The following is a 13,041-nucleotide window of genomic DNA, read 5'->3' on the forward strand; positions in this document are numbered from 1 at the left end:
GGAGGACTTAAAGTGGTTAGAAATCTTCAAGGAATTATTTCATATATTTGAATAAAACTGTTAATTATTGCATTCTGTTGTGAAGGCATGAACCAGGGAAAAGATAAAAGCATCTTTCACATTTAATGTCCCAATTAATTAATTTTTACTTATAAAATTAGAGCCTTTGCCAAGGCTTCTGGAAGCATTATAAAAGATTGATGTCATAAAGATAAGAATTTAACTGGGTCAAGCCCAACCATCAGATTATTCTTAATTAGGAATGAATCTCTCTATAATTTCTATAAAATTGGCTGAGTAACAGATGACACACCAAATTACTAATGTAACTCAAGGGGTATATGAGTTGAAAATGGGCTGCTCCTTTTTGCCAATTTCATCAATGGCGCTCTCCACCCTGATTCATTCTGCAGGTTGCTGTTTATTTTCCAAGTTCAGAAAAATGTCATTTTTAAGTATACATCGTGCCCAGGACGTGTAGCCCTGCCCCTCCCCCCATGCCTACTCCCAGTATTGAATGTAAAATCTTGGCCTGGATAGGAAAACATGTGCTTGTGTCAGAAGCAGCATCATTTTAAAAAGGTCACATTTGAAATTGTTCAGTAAGTCAGCTTGGAAAATGTGAGCTGTGTGCTATGGTGTTTAAGAATCAGAAAGTTTGGTCCCTCTAGGCAATTCCAGATATTGACAAGGAAGGTAACTTTCATCAGAAAAAAGGGAGAGAGGATGTTTGAGAGATTTGAAATATGTCATAGCATCAATGGATGAATCTCGTAAATGTAATGTTGAGAATACATACCATTTTATTCCATTTATATGAAGTCCAATAACAGGTAAAAATTAGGCTCTGAAAATAAAGGTAAAAATAGTAGTTACAGGGACTTTCCTGGTGGTGCAGTGGTTAAGAATCCGCCTGCCAACGCAGGGGACAGTGGGCTGGGAAGATCCTAAATGCCGAAACGCAACTAAGCATGTGCACCACAACTACTGAGCCTGCGCTCTAGAGCCCGCGTGCCACAACTACTGAAGCCCGTGTGCCTAGAGCCTGTGCTCCGCAACAACAGAAGCTACTGCAATGAGACGCCCGCGCACCGGAACGAAGAGTGGCCCCCATTCACCGTAACTAGAGAAAGCCCGCGGGCAGCAATGAAGAGCCAACCCAGCCAAAAATAAAAATAAATAAATAAATAAATTTATTTTAAAAAATTAGTGGTTACCTATGAGGTGGATATTACTGGAAAAAGGCATAAAGAAACTTTCTGGATTGATGGAAATGTTCTATGTCTTAATCTGGGTGGTGGTTAGACATGCACACACATAATTTTATATATATATGTAAAATTTAGGTTTGTACATTTTGCTTCATATGAACTACACATCAATACAATCACACACAGATACAAAGACTCAGTATGATAATAACAGTATCTATGTCATACAATCCTAAATATGGTGGCTCGAATTTCCAATCTTAGAATAAGTATCGTCTCTACTAGGTCATGTTTGTCAAAGTGTGTTCCCTAGATTTCTGCATCAGAATCAGCTGGAGTTTTTGTTAAAAATACAGATTCCTGGACTTACACTAGTCCAGCTTACATACACACAATCAGTGGAAGTGGGGTTTGAGAAATCTGTCTTTCAGTAAACTTCCCATACAATCCTCATTTCTCGTAAAAGAAAAAACTTGCCAAAATGTATTTTGGAGAAGTGATCTATGAACCAGTAACTCTGCATTTCTTGCTAGCACAGATGGGCTTATCCAAATTATCACTGGATTCCGAAGAGCCTCCCTTCAGGATCAGTACATAAACGCGGGATAAGGAGTTATGAGCCCTTTTACTGAGCACTTGCCATGCGTCTTTATTTACATTATCTCTTTTAATTTTCACAACTATGATGTGAGACTTAGATTAACATCATCCCATATTCAAGAGGTGCTAACTGAGGTTATACTGGATAAGTCAGTGACCCTCAGGGTCACTACACCCAGAAAGGAGTCACCAAGATGTGGATGGCTCCTTAGCTCAGACTTTTAGCCACTATACTTCCCCAAATACGTGAAGCTCACAGTGTTCTAGTCCTTCAGCTGGGAAGGTCCAGGGCAAGACACGTCTCAGACTAAAGAGGACTCGTTCTGAGCCTTAGAGGATGGGTGGGATTCTAATGGTTAATAATGGGCTAAGACATACACTCAAATGAGAAGGGAAAGCTGAGTAGACACCCCTTGATCAATTCTGTAGGAGACAAGTTTCAAGAATGATTGGATGAGTCCTGGATTTTCAAAGGAAAGAATGAATTACAAACATGGATCCGGAGGCTGGGGCAGAATGGGGAGGGTCTTGAATGTCAAGGTACCAGGTTGGCCTTTCCCTCTAGGTTATAAGAAAATAATGAAGCTTACTGAGCAGGGGCCTTACAAGATGACTCCAGACACCAGCGAGGTCACTCTGAGGGCAGCACCAGGAATGAACGGATGAACCATTGCCCATGAACACTCACGCTCCCCTCTTCCTTCCTGTAGAATCTCTTCCTCTTTTTCTTAATCTCTCTCTTTTCTTTTCAGTTTTTGGGCCAGACCTTCATTCAGCAATATGATTAGTTTAATCTTTGCAGAGTAAAAGTTTTTACTGCTTGACTAAATCCTACTTTACAGAAAGCACATTCAGCCATTCAACTATGCATTGAATTGATGTATGCATATTGCATATAATTTGTTTCCATACCTTTCTCTTTATATAAAGCTTACTTTTTGTTATGTACTTTTAAGGCTATCTATAATTATGTTTAGATCTTTAGGTAGGTGAGGTTAGCCCATTTTATGATGATAAATGAGTTTAGTCATTCATACATTCATTTCACTTTAAAATGGCAAATATCTGAAAGGGGCGATGGAAAACCGACATTGATTTGGAGTTAGCTAGGGCACATTTAATTTTGCCAAAGCTCAGGTCAAATTTAGAATCTCTTACACTGCTGAATTGTAATGTTGCACCTCAAGAGTGTGACAGGCCACACAGAGCTCAGGTAAAAGAGAGAGCACATCTTGGAAAGAATTATCTCCCATGCTAAAGGAGTGACCTATGCAAAATCTGTAATTGTAAAATTTGACCTTATGAATCACACAGCATCATGGCCACTGGGAACACGCGCTCTTGCTTATGCCTGCCTCTGTCCGAATATCTTCTTTTTTTCTTTTAATCTTTCTCAGTCAAATACATTTCAGCTCTGTCTGTACCATGTTTCTGTTAAATGCAGATGAAATTTTTGTTCAGTTGTAAACTGAGTACAGCGTGTGGACTTCAGCATGCACAGATTTCTACTCTGCTCTGTTTTCACAAGAACCCTTTATTTCTGGAAATCACCTTCATAAACAATGTGGGAAAATTACACAACTAAGCCTGACTTAGCTGGTTATTTCTCATGACCACGTTTCTCCAGGCTGAGGTTAGGATAACTACAGCTCTTGCCCCATCAGTCCAGTCTACTGAGCCCATTACTAGTCACAAGATTTGCAGTAGGAATAATAAATAATTATCTCTTGCATACGGGGCTGGATTCTTTACACACATTTTCTTCTGTAGTCACCCAGAACTTTTGGATTATTTCTGTTTTAAAATGGAAGAAAATGAGGCTGAGATACTTGAGTGACACCTGAGTGCAGAATAGGAAAAGAGAATCGTGCACCCGTGGAAATTAAGAACGGTGAGACAAAAATGAGTGAAAACTGAAAAAGCAGCTACAAGATCCAGACAAATGCAAACACAGGAGCCAAGATGACAGAGTGGAATAAAACTGAAAAAAATTGGAGTTTATTATAGAAATCTGAATATGGAAAATAGTCATAACTTCGGTAATAACCGTAACCATTACCTCTAGGACTTCCCTGCCAGGTGTCAAGCAAGGAACTATGTTTGGGGTGTGACAAGGAAAAAAGGCAATTTACTCACTGCCCTTGTGGAGTTTACAGCCTCGGGGGAAACAGTACTAAAAAAGTGGCTGTCAATTTTAAACACTTGACTGTGCCTTGAAGACAGCCCCAAAGGAAACAAGAGCCAGTGGCAAAAAGCCTGCTTGCAAAAACTCTGAGTGGGCAGCCCCCCCTCCTTCTCCCCACGTTTTGCCTCCACCGGTCATGGGTTGTCCGGAACTCGCATTAGCTCCCACGCTCATAAGAAAACTTACCCCGGAGTATCTATTAAGCATCTCTTCTAAATGCACAATGGCTACAACGTTTGATCTTTGCTCCTTTGAAACTAACTTTTGCCAAATCTCTAGCTTCAGCTTGAGGACACTCAGTACCCCAGCTGGTGAACAGCTGAGCTAGAATTCAAATTCCTTTCTTCAGAACCCTTATCTGTCCTGTGCCTCCCCCAGGACATTGAGTAGGAAGCGCATTTACATCTCCTGTCTATCTCAGTTCTAGATGCTTTAAGAAAGGCAGCTTTTCCCCATCCAAGTGGTCACCTCTCCAGTTTTGTACACAGCTGTATTTATTTTAATAGGCAGATAAATAAATAAATGAATGAATAAATAAGCAAAACTGCAAAAATCACATTCATGGAAACATTTTTGCATCTTAGAAAAATAAGTGGTTTGGTGAACTTGGCCCCAAGGGCTGGAAATAAGTAGTTGCTCAACTACAATTAAGCAGCCCTGGAAGAGAAGTTTGACTTTTGACTCAGGAATGTAATTTAGCTTTGGGAGTTTCCCAAAGTGCTTTATACCAACGTTGCAGCATTAGTCATTTCAGTAAGATCTCCGTGTAATGCCTAGAAGTTTTGCTTTGATACTTGAAATTGAAGACCCAGACGCTCTAAGTGGAATAAGTATTTCTGCTTTCAGAGGTGGTCCTTAAACTCTGATCAGTTATTGCATTTTATCAACACAGACTTTAGAGCAAAAGGGATAACGTGTGCAGAGGGATAGGTAGTCAGCAGGTCTGTTAAGACAGATTCTGCCTACAGTTCTTCGGGCTGGGAGAAGTATCTCAAGTATCGTAAAGATCATGATGAACTTTGACTTCAGAATGACTTGGGTTCAAATCTCTGCCTGAACCTTACTAGCTGTGTGATATCAGACAAGCAACTTGACGTCTCCAAGTCTCACCGATAATGCCGATAACAGTACAGATGCCATGACATCGCCTGTGTTGAATAATTAGAACAGAGGAGCACACGTTAGGGAAATGATTACACACCCAGACTTCTTCATTATTAGTTCTGATATCAGTACTACTTGCTCTCAGCCCCCAAGCTAGGACAGTGGTTGGCTGAGAGCAGGAAGGAATACATTGGACAGGTAAGATCTTTTTCTGAAGAAGATCCTTTTCGGACGCTACTGACATTCTCCCAGTAAGTACCTTAGATGAGTATGCCAGAAACAGGTCAAAATGAGCACCTCCGTGGGGAGTCCAGGACGTCACCCCACTCCCAGTGCTATCACTGGGTACATAATTTAGGGTAAGTCACCTGGACCATCTGGGTGTCAGTTTCATGAAACAGAAATGGTGGCAGTGGGGGGAGCAGGATGTAGCCAAAAGAAACCTCAAAGTTTTCTCGGGTTTCACTTTCAGTAATTAATAGAACAGGACCCGAGGCTGTTTATGCCTTCGGGAGGCTGATTCTCAGCATAGACATCGATCCAGGAAAATAACAAATAAATAAAATTAATGAAATAAATAAATATCCCAGACTGTTGCACAATGTACTGTTTTCACAAAGAATAAATTGGTGTTTCAGTGGATTGGCAGAGTGGGATGTTCCTTGTTCCTTTTATGGAAAAAACATGGTTTTAAGGGGCATACGTAGATGGTCTTTGTTAAACATGTATGTTTGTATTTTCATTTAAATGTAAACGCAGCTGTGAGTCTTAGCAAACCCCCCCACACACCCCACAGCCTTTGCAGGGAAGCCCCAGGAACAGTGAGCTCTTCAAGTTGAAATTCCTTCTTAAATTATTTTTTAAGTCTCTCAAGATCATCTTGATAATTCATTTCTTTTATATTTCAAACATCTTTTTTTTCCCCCTGCGAAGTGGAAGAAAGCACCAACACTGGTGGAAGAATTCTCATTGTCAAGACAACACGATGTGCTGTTAACTGCGGAGACATCTGTGCAACTTACATAGAGATATAAATATATTAGTTTGGGTATTGCTGCTTTCAGAGCAAATATTGCATTGTCACAAATACCGTACCCTCAAGCCAAGGTACGTATTAATGGCTTCATTATTAAGATTTTGTAACTGTTTCAGAACTGTAAATCCATCAGTGATGATAATTTTATAAAATAAAACCACAACTACTAATAAAAGTTTTCAGTTCAATACAGCATCAACAATAATCAGATTTTATAATGCTTGCGAGGTTGGGAAACAGTATTTTTAAAATGTAAGAAAATATTCCCTAATTCAAAATATTCGCCTGAATTTTCAGGTGTTAGCCTGGACAGTACATTTCTCCTACTCCCCTCCCCACCAAAACGCATCACTTCTCATTGTCTACAGAAAAAAGCCCTTGCCTTCTTAGCCTGGCACTCAAGAGCCGTACCCTCCTGCTCTGTATGAACTTTGAACTGCTTTCCCAACACGCCCCTTGGTGAACACTCATCCTCAGGACCAGCACATCCGCAGGTCCTGCTGCCTCTCTGACATCACAGTCTTTATTTAAGGCAGCCCTCAATTGACATGCCCTTCCTTTCACTTACTTTTCTCAAACAGCCAAATTAAATTTTGGTTGGACTTTAAGCTCTTTCCTCCCTGTCTTGCACAGACTAGGTTCTTAGTATTATTATATCTATGATGAAAGACTGCATAAAACAAATTTGTTTCTGGTGCCTCTACAAGAGCCATAGATTTCATAGCTCTAAGGTAGGCCAAAAAAAAAAAAAGAAGTTTTAGAAATTAAAGAATATTAAAGCTCATTAGGGAAATTTTGCCAAAAGGAAATCTGGAGACGAGACAGGCCTGCTTTATGCCAGGAAATTGTTTGTCTTTTTAATCAAGTGTACAGCCATTTATATAGTTATTAAGCAGCCAGACCGTTTAAAGGGAGTTGGCTGGCCCCCTTCAGGTTAAAGGCCCTCGATCGTAATACATGCATCACAGGTTGGACAACATTGAACTAGGTTCACAGAACGAAACACTGACCTATTTTCTTTTCTAAACTGCAGAGGAGTCAGTCTTTCCACTTCCTCCCTTCTCTCTCCAGTCAGTCTCTTAGTCTTACTTGCCAAGATTACACAGAGAACCACAGCAATCCTACACACCAAATATTCCTGGGCTTCAACGTAAGTATTTCAAAGTGCACTATTAAGGCAAAAGGAAAATCGAATCTCATTAACAGGATTAACTTCTGAACAACAAGTCTCAAAAATCCATTAGAAATGGAAGTAACGGTGTCAGCAATAGGACTCGGAGAAATCATTTAGTTAAAACTCCTTTATTTTAAAAAGCTGATTACTTATACGTTCTGGTGGCTCTTAGCATTAAAACCTGGCCGAGTGGATACTCCTCAGTGGGCCGCAATCACTCATAGTCTGTTTGCTGAAGACTGTTTCTTAAAGTCACATAACGGATACTCTGTCTCGCCCTAGCAAGTTGATTTATCCTCTGAAGAAAACACATATAAAGACCATGCACCCAAGAGGAGGAAATTAATGCCATAAACCTGTCATGAAACATTTCAAGTCAAAATAAGTCTGGTGAAGCTGGAGTCCCTTATAGTGGATGATGGAAACTGTGTGTTACAAAACCAAGTCCTCCAACTTCCTCAAAAGAAAATGCCTAAATCTTTCGGAGAAAGAAATGCTTTCTTTTTTGTTCATTTCCATAATTTCCACCCTTCCAACTGAATTTAAGGGAATTCACTTGTTCATTCATGTATTTTTCACTTAAGAAAAACATTTGATATGTGGAAGGAGCTTAAGGTACACCAAAGAACAGGACAAAGTCCCCATTCCCAGAAAACAGAGGCATTCTTTGCAAACAGGAAGATCCAATTTCACAACCATTTGTCACGAGAGCAACCTCTGACTGGCATCTGGTGTCAAAGTGAGACAGCTGGTGAAGGTCTGCACTTATTAAACAACTTACAACCTTGCTATTGTTGTAAGTATGCTAATGAGATAACAGGACCCAATGTTTTGACTTCTTGCAGGGGGGATTCCCTGAGTTCTCCTTTATGAAATACCAATTTTGCAAAAAATGTTGGTTAATTGGTTCATAGGCACAAGTTCTAGAGAGAAAGCAAACTGATTTTGGTGCTTGTGTTAGATTTGAATCAGGGACACTTTGATCATCTTAGAGGTGCGCTGAAACACAGCCCAGGGCCTCCTAAGCAGGGGTGGGGCTGCTCAAGGGCGAGTGGGCGAGTGGATTCACACAGGTAAGCCCAACCCAAAGCCAGCGGCTTCTCCCATCCTCCTGAACAAGCAGAGCCTTTGCCAGTGAGTTCTTTGGACATGAGTGATTTTCTTTTACTTTGACTTCTAGACCTTATTTGAAGAAGAAAACTGTTCCAAATAGCCTAAGAACTAGTATAATTTTGAAGTATTTTGTATTGCCATTCTCAATAATCCATTTCTGAGTTCTATGGGAATAAACATTTAACTTTTTTCCTCCAAGTATATATATATTGCTTTATTATGCTGGCATCTAACTTGAAACCGTGGGTCGTGTTTTACCTGTTGAGACTATTTACATGGTAACAATTTCCTACCTATGTATATTTTTGCTGATATGCATGGATAATAAGGTCTTTTATTTACAGCAGAATTCTGCAACCTTAAATAGTATCTTTTAAACATAGTACAGAAAATAAAGAAAGAAAAAAATCTATTTAACAATGAATTTTGTTTTAGACATGTTTTAAGGAATTATTAATTGATTGTGATGATGTGTTTCCAATTTAGGTTCAGAATAATGTATGAGAGGAATATATCAACATCCATGTGAATTACCTCTGTCTCTCTCTCCATCTCTCTGTGTCTCTCTCTCTCTCACATACATACATGAACAAGCATTTATTAAGTTCCACCTATATTCCAGAAAAGTTATTTTCATAGAGGTAATAGTTGACTCCTAACATCAGTTAACAAATTTCAATTAAGTGATCATTCTACATTTGTTAGCTGTATGGGGCACTTGTATTATGAATGTCTCTCTCTCTGTCTCTCTGTCTCTCTGTGTCTCTCTCTCTTTCTCTTTTCCCTCTTAAACCCATGAGGTGAGAGTGGGAAGCTGACCCAGGATTTTTCCTCTCACTCTCCTGTCTTTTATTCACATGTGGCTGAATGGAAGATGGTAAAATTCAAAAGCTAGGTTTGGACTTGGTGGGCAAGGCATCTCTTTAGTGTTAATATGGACCTTGCACTACAACCCAGCCCACTAACATTTTCTGTACTGAGATTTGGGGCTCAAGCCCAACTGACAATTAAGGCTCTTCCCCTTTTCTTTGTTCCTGTTTTCCATGTGTTTAACTTCCTTGGAGAGGGTCGGGGAAAGGGAGGGGGTTTATGGAACGAGCCCAGAAATTCTGGGTCCAAATACCATCTGAACATCATCAGAAAGACTGACTCTTATCACGTTCCTCATATCTGCTTTCCTCCCTAAACCAATGCCTGCAGGTTCTCCTGGATGCAAAGCAGCCCTTGAACTGGGTCTCAAGCTGGCAACACGATGTATCTGGTGACGATTCTGGTTTTAGGTTTTCACTGGATGCTGATCATAGTAGACCCTGTGTTCTCAGAAGTAGACCCAGTGGACTCAAATTTTAAAAGCAAGAGATCAGAGAGCAGGAGGTGGAATGGCTCTGGGCCATGAGTAGGAATGAGCTTCACGTGGAAAAGTGATTCCGACCTCACAAAATGGTTTGGGTGCCAACCATTGCTCTTTTTTGAGCATTTCCCTCGAATTTGATCTTGCTTATTGGGTTGTGTGATGAAAGACTTTTATTGATTAGTACCAAGCACTTTATAAAGTTAAGTGGCTCTGTGGAAAATAGGGAATTAGATGATCATTATTTTTTATCTTTTCTGAAAGGTGCAATTTCTAGTTAGACATCTGACTAAATAAAATCCAGGGCGTCTATATATACCAGAAAGTAAATGAAGAAGCGGAAAGTGGAATCTCAAACACAGCATTTCAATGTGACTGGATTTAATTAAATACATGGGAACCTAGAAAGAGGAAGCTCGCTCACACCAGGAGTGAGGTGGGTACCTCCCTTTATGAACTGGTCTAACGTGGAACACGCAGGGCCTGTTGACCATCAAGGTGCCCTTCCCCTACACCCTATCAAGTCCCAGAAAGGTCTTTGGTTAATGCTTAGTCAGTCTGCTTCTATGCCCAGGTACCCCCTACATTTATTAGGGAGCGTCCCTAAAGCATGCCTTGCCCCACACAGTCTCTCCAAGCCCATCCTCAGAGAAGCCGGCTGAGAACCGCACGCAGGTGAGGCTGGTACACCCCGGCAGGGGAGTCTCGCTCCTGCCATGCTTGCTGACCTTCTTTATCGTTAGCATCCACCGGCTGATGCCCCTACACCTGCTCACCAATACCTTTGCTGCTCACAGTGGCCGTGACAGCGTCACGTTTAGAGGTGAGAAGACTGACTACAGCAGAGACTCTTTACCTGGACTCCAGGATGGGTGGACGGGCTGAGGTTGTAGGTGAAATGGTCTCTTTGTGTTCCCATGCACAAGACGGGCAAGGCCTCTGCTCTCCCAGGGCTTGCCTTTTAGGTGAAGCAAACCATGAACTAAATACATCAATACACTAGGTAAAGGTAGATTGTGACAAATTCTACAACAAAAAAATCTACAGGGCCTTTGGACAGAATTGCATGTGGGTTTGTAGCGGTAGGTGGGCAACATGGTGGTTCCTGAAGCAGTCACTGAAACGACCAAAGTACTTTGAAGCCTCTTGTTTAAAAGAAATAATTCACGCAATTTTTGTTACTGCTTCTTCCTATATTCATGTTCATTTCAATATGGAATTTATTTTACAAGTGGTCAGGAAAAGTTCAGAACAGAGAGGTACATGCCATGTTTTCCCTGCTTCTTTGCGTCTCTGCATACAATGTGCTCTAACCTGAGAAGAAATTTAGGACTGGTGCCGTGCCACTCCCCCTGACAGAAGAACCTTTTGGGCATTAATGATAATGGAATTGCATCCTAGGCTGCCGCCCCCTTGGATACTGTGACCTGGGTTGCTGGACCCATCGTACTCTATTGCCTGGCTAGTCTGACCATCACCAGCTCCTCCCTGGCTCTCTTATCTCGACCTGTACAGTAGCTACACTGAGGTCCCCAGTGTGTTACAGCTGAACTCAAACAGGTTACGATCCTGAGAGTCCTGGGTTGTTACCTTCTAACCCTGCTTAACCAAACGGTTAAAGACAAGGACTTGTAGGAGATTCTGGTGCTGCCCGGCTCTTCTCCCATTCTGATTGCATTGGCTTCGCCTGCGCTGTAGAATGTGTGGGTGGCTCCATGGGCATCTGGGTGTGAGTGAGGGTTCCCTCGGTCGTCCCCTTCATTCCCAGCATCTGGGTGTGACTGAGGGTTCCCTCGGTCGTCCTCTTCATTCCCAGGTAATCGCTTTCGAATGCCTCTTCCAAAGAATGGAAGTTACTTTCCTGGGGATCAAATACAGCCCCTCGAAATCGAAGGTTCAGAAAGGGTAAACTGGCTAATATTTGTTCCTCCTATGTGGTCAGAAAAACAGGGCTATTTAAGATTTCTGGTAAATCACATGGGGCCCAGGAGAGTCCACCCATGGCTTACTGGTTGAGGTAGTGAACGGACTGTCATCAGAGGAGGAAACACAGGTCCTGGGCAAGATGACTGTCAGAATCTGCTCATTCCTCCCAGTGTGGACCATCAGGGTGACGGAAGGGAGGGCCGGAGTGGGAGGAGACTGGATGAGATACTGGGAATTAACGCCTCCCATTCTGATGCAGACATGAATGAGAGCAGAGCCTGACTCTCCAAGCATGAGGAAAGCATAACAGAGCCAACGTAATATCTTGCATTTCAGCGAAAACAAACATAAATGAAAATAAAGTCGTGGCATTTGGAGTCAGTGAGCTAGGTTCAAATCTAAATTCTTCCATAAACTGAAAAAATCGCTCAGCTTCTTCAATTCTCACCCTCCTCTTCAGCTAAGTGGACATAACTGGGTACCGAAACCCTTGTCCTGTGAGGTTATTATGAGCAGTAAAGGAGAACTTGGCGTTCAAGGATTCATGTCGAGTATATATTCTTCTGTGTGGGGATAAGTTATCTCCAGAAGGAAATGTGCTGCCCCCAAAGGCCAAGAGTGAATGGGATGGGAAGCTCAGGACGCAATGAAGTCTCCGCAGAGTGTGCTCCAAGAGGTTCCAAGGCAAATGGACCCTGAGTGGCAAACAAAACGCCTCGTCAGCCTTAGCCCAGAAGATGCTGGTAAGGAAGTTACTAATTAATCACCAGCCAGCCATAAGGTATTATGGAGCCTGCTAAGTTTAAATATGCTTTATTAACTGACATCCAACATATGGCACGTGGTTATGAGGTGGATGACACTAGTTTTAAAGGTCATTGTTACCCAGATGAGCAGATCTGAAATGGAGAAATCAGTTCATGCTTTCTTCTGCTGATTTCGTGTGAACACATCCAAGGGAGCTGAGGCACTCCAGATGGCAGGCGGCAAAAATAGCTAAGAAAGATGATGTGTGTTAACTGCCTCTTAATGACACCAATGGTGCACCAGCGGGGGAAGAGAGAGAAGGCATCTTTTCTAAGTGCTGACTGAACTCGTGGGCAAGACAGAGGTCTCTCTACCTGGTTCTCAGGAGATTAAATCCCACCTGCAACAAATGGAAAAACTTCCCTTCCATCCATATTATTAGTATTATTTCTTTTTCTCCCTCTTCTTTCTCTTCCCCTTCTCCTTCCCCTTCTCCTTCTTCTCCTTCTTCTTCTCCTTCTCCTTCTTTTTCTTCTTCTTCTTCTTATTAGCTCCAGCTAATATTTAATAAGCACTTCCATGTGTCAGGCACCA

This window comes from Aethalodelphis obliquidens, unplaced genomic scaffold, assembly GCF_003676395.1.
Source record: "Aethalodelphis obliquidens isolate GAN/ISIS:26980383/991018 unplaced genomic scaffold, ASM367639v1 scaffold20, whole genome shotgun sequence".
Taxonomy (NCBI): Eukaryota; Metazoa; Chordata; class Mammalia; order Artiodactyla; family Delphinidae; genus Aethalodelphis; species Aethalodelphis obliquidens.